Raw genomic sequence first — 4985 nt, 5'->3', positions numbered from 1 at the left:
TTATGTGAAGGACTGTCTCTGGGAAAGACGACAGCCAAGAGCTGCTTCCTTGTTGTCTGCCAACTCGCGTGATTAACTAGAGCAGTGTAAATGTTCAGGTGACAGTTGTCATTTTAGCTGGTGAAATCAGCAGTCGCCATTTAAAACATTCATTTGCCACAGGTTGCTAAGACATGCCCATCCCGATTAAAACTGTGGCTTTCTGGTTTCAATTCCAGATTGGACGGGCAATTTTAAAAACAATGAAAAATCAAAAAAGCAGTAAACAAGGACACACAGTGCCACAGACACCAATAACCCTACACAGTTCAGCAGTATTGCAAAGAGAAGCTGAGTGAATGACCCTCGTTCAATGTGTCATCTGTGGACATTTCAATGCCCCCTAATGACCCTCATGAAACAGTGATGGAAAAGCAACTGGATAAATTTGTGAGCAAACAAATGAATGATCATATGCAGAGCTTGTCACAGATATTCTAAAAAAGCATGCATTGCAAAATGATTGGGCGTAAGTAAACTCCAGTCATCAGTCATCAATGTACAACTGCAGCCTAAATGACACTGGTATTCTTCTTTATGTGCACTGCTGCTGCATCATGCTCCAGGGCTGGACAGGGGCTCTTGTCAGAGTAGAGGGGAAAATAAATGGCTCCAAGTACCAAGATATTTTTTGGGGAAAAATCAGCTGACCTTGGGGAAAAAAAAAGAATTGTATCTTTCAACTTGATAGAAAACCAAAGCGCACAGCCAAATCAACCACCAGCCGAGACAAAAGGAAGATCTTGATCGTGGACTTTTGTAGAAACTGTGGATTGATCCAATGGGGAGTGTGCATACAGAAATCTCTTTCAATCTGAAGAGAGGAATGAGCGACTATTCCTAGATTCAGATGTACTCAGATAGTAAAAGGGTCGCAGTGTTATCAAAGCAAAAAGTGCAGGGTGTTCAACATTGCATCTAAAGCGTTTCCCGTTTTTAATACATTGTCAGAAATGAACTGCTTCTCATTTTTACCTTTTGCTTGTTACGTCACCATATCCAAATGAAAATGGAAAAATCAACTTTGATTTAATAGGTTTTATTTCAGCCTTCAAGGCAAGAAAAACTAGAAAATTAGACAGAGCCTGTAGACTTCTGATATCCATGGTATATCCACACATTAACCAGCCAAATGTACTTCGAATACAGATTACAGAATTACTGAAGACAGCAATTATTCATAACCATAGAAGCCAACTAGCGTGTGTGTGGTGCTCTGATGAAGACATAAACCCATTCTGATGTATTTCAAGGACTTTCTTTAGAAGTTTTGGCAGGATACCCAAATAAACCGTGCACAAAAACATTAAACGCTCAATTAAAAGTTATTCAGTTATCAAGCAGTTCTGAGTAGTTTGGAGCAATTATTAATTCTCAGTGTTACTGAGAAGGATCTGAAAAGTACTGCCTCAATATGAATGTGTATACAGGATGTATGTAGAGGTACAGTTTTGTGGAACAGTTCAACATTTTGGGAAATGAAGTTATTCCAAGAATTTCTTTCCAAGAAGGAATGGCGCTATATATAAGTTTTTGCTGTTACTACACAGCTAACATTAGCATTAACAGCTGTTTATTTACCAGTCTAGAAGAAATGTTGCAAGTTCAACATCAAAATTGATTCCTTTACTCACCAAGAGCCGTCTCCAGAGGTGGAAAACAACACCTGTGTTTACTCTTGCTTTGCCTCTATTTCTATCACTTCTTTTCTTCTACTGAAGTTAGCATGCTGACCAATTAGCCCCAGCCTTTCCCGTCTTGTATTACCACTTTGCAACAGTGAGTAACCATAGCCTCCAGTCTGCTCTCAGTCCAACATGAGAGGATGAAGAGGTAGCGCCGCCCAGAGGGCGTGTTCTAACCTCTTGTCTTGTAAACGCAACGATGGCTGAAGCTCTTGGTAAGTAAACAGCTGTTAATGCTAGCGCTGTAGCACACTGACATGAGAAAATCAACATCAATCTAATTCTGTAATGCAGCTATAATCAATATTTTCATATTAACAATGGATCACATGACATGTATATGAAAGGGGTTACTTTACTGTTTTGGTTCACTCTCACTCCTATCATCAGTGTTGTTTTATGAAACAGCAGTTAGAGCTGTTTTCAGTGAAAAAGCTCTGCCATAAGCTATCTGTCTAGCATCAAACATTACTTAGCGACTAGCTGTTGAACACAGTGGAGCATGCTAATACATATGTCAGGCCAAATTCATAAGTTGATAATATGTCAGTGTTGTGTGTACAGCTTGTTTCTGCTGCCCCCAAGTGGCCACTAAATCAGAAAATGCAGCTTTAAGTATGGTGATTGATTAAGGATGTGGTTAGCCCAGCTTTCCATAAAGAGTGGAGGCAAGGGGAAAAAGCTAGCAGGGCTCTTTTTAAAGTTAAAAATACCTAGCAACATGTATTAAGTTCCCTTAACACGATGTCTTTTGTTTGTTTAATCTGTATATCAACAAAAATGTACAGTAAAAAGAACAATTTGTGTTTGTGCTTTGGAGTTTCTTCTCAATTAACAATCGTTTACCCATCCCTGCCCTTATGTGCAGCATCTGGAGCTGTAGCGTATGTTGCTAGGTACAGTCAGCAAAGTTTTTGCTTTCGGTCTCCGTACAGGCATGGTGATATCAACCCTGGCAACCCCATCTGTAACTGCAAGACTTCAAGAAGTCGGACAGAATGACTACCCAGCTGTAGTTCACCCCAAAAAATAGCTCCAGCATTTAACTCTTTAAACCTCTTTATTTGTATTTTACACATCAAAATCTGTTTATTGGTCTTGGGGAGTACTACTGCACGTGTGAAAAAAGCTGCAGAAAATCTTTTGTAGCTGATCTGGTAGACTGAAGCTTCGGTTTGTTCTGAAGATTACAAGTCTGAAAATGAAACAAATCTGGGGGTGTAGAGTTAGAAAGAAATGAACTTACCAGACCTCGGCTGCCACCTCGTCTCTGCTCGAGGCTAGAGGCTCGAGTCTACATTGGGCACTACTGGCATAACACACCCGCATCTCTGACCGAACTGTCGAGTCCAGTAATGTAGGTGGCAGGTTTTGACAGGGAGGAAGAATGTATGGCTTAAAAAAGGCAATATCTCTGGTTCTGCGGCATCGATTCTGAGCCTGTCCATCGTGAGTCAGTGTTATAGAAGTGCAATGATAAATCAGTGGAGTACTCTATTAATGCACAGACATCTTCTTTTCTCACTTAATGCAAATAAGGGGTTCAGATGTATTACTTTAATTAAACTGAAATATCTAAACTTTTCCTTGCTTATACCCCCAAAAACACAAGAAAAATGTGCAATCATTAATACAACACTTTCATTTTCACTCCAGTAGTCCTGCTTATAATAAAATTAGCAGCTCATTATCAGGCTAAATCTCAAATTTGGCTTGTCTCAGGTATTTAAAGTGCTCTGGCAGTTAAGCAAAGAGGAGTATTTGCATTTCTCCCACTCATTATTCCTGGAATGACCTCCAGAGCAAAATTAAGCTACACTCAGTAACTCTGTAGGTCCAGTCAAGGAGAAGTCTTCTCCACAGAACTGAGCTGCTGTTTTCCATAGTATGTTTAATTAATGAACCATTATTAACGATGGTAGGAGTGGAGCATTAGGGGAAGTAATGATTCTACTGTCAGAAATTATAGCAATGATAGGGCTGTTTATTATGATTAGTCTGTATAAGCCAGTGCTCACTATTTTTTTTTACACTTTTTGGCCTGTTTATTATTCTATATATTTTTCTAATTGACGTTTTTCCAACTTTGTTAACACTTATTATTGTTGCTGCCACTGACTTGCTGATAAAAAACATGATGTATATGTATAAATGCTTATTTTCTCCTGGGTAATACATATACTGTATGTAGATGGTGTATACAGTGTATGTAGGTTGCAATCAGAAAACCAAAAATCCAAAGCTCTGGGCCTAAACACAACAGTTCCTGGAAAAATAAATGGAAACAACAAATCAGACAGATCCTGATCATCCTCTGCTCTGCTCTACAATGTAAACACATTCTGCCTTAGGCTGCTAAACACATCCCAGTTACAAAGCATTTTTAAAGCACTACTCTGTGCTCTACACATTGAGATTTAGTACATTGTCTCAGTCCGCTTTACATTTCAAATTCCCATTGTGATTAGAGAACAATGGGACAGAACATTTGGGAATTTGTGTGAAGTTTAGGTGCGGAAGCACCAAAACAAAACAGACCTATTGACTTTGTGGAGCGAAAAGACAAAAGTCTTTTGTCCCCAGGAGCACAGAGATGCAAGGCACATTTTATGTGAGGTTTGTTTGTGTAGGACAAAGCATTATGAGTCCCATGATCTTCGACAAGTTAGTCAAGGTTTATTAGAGTCATGGGTGAATTTTCACACACAGTGGAGACACAACACGACTCTCAACCATGTACGTGTGGAAGAATCGTATCAAAACATTACACTAATTTCCCTCAACCTTTTTTTTTATGCCGGTTTCAAAAGGCTTGTTTATCTACTTAGCATGAAATAACCTTTTACTGCTGTTTTTGCATCACTGCCATTTCATCAAAGTTGGCCTGCATGTCGCACACACTTCAGTGTCTTTGTTTCGCCTATCATGCCCCTCTCTCTCTCTCTCCCTCTTTCCTTCTCGCTCTCCCTCTTGCTGTCTGAGGCCATACCCATATAATGCCAAGGCCGACGGTTTCGCTGGGAGCACCTGGTGAGTTAAAGGCTAGGCCAGGTGGTACACAGCTTTGACTGCCAATTAGAGCGGAGACCATGTGAGAGCTGCCCGAGATAACTTCTAATTAACAATGGACCTCCGAGGCATAACAATTAGCCTTTCCTTCAAAGAAACCCACAGAATGGGATGCATGTCAAGCCCACTGACAAAATCATGTTTTCCGTTTCAGCTGCCAAATACTACCCTGCAGTAGACAAACACAGCAAC

This window comes from Xiphias gladius, chromosome 24, assembly GCF_016859285.1.
Source record: "Xiphias gladius isolate SHS-SW01 ecotype Sanya breed wild chromosome 24, ASM1685928v1, whole genome shotgun sequence".
Classification (NCBI taxonomy): Eukaryota; Metazoa; Chordata; class Actinopteri; order Istiophoriformes; family Xiphiidae; genus Xiphias; species Xiphias gladius.
Note: the sequence above shows the minus strand (reverse complement) of the source record.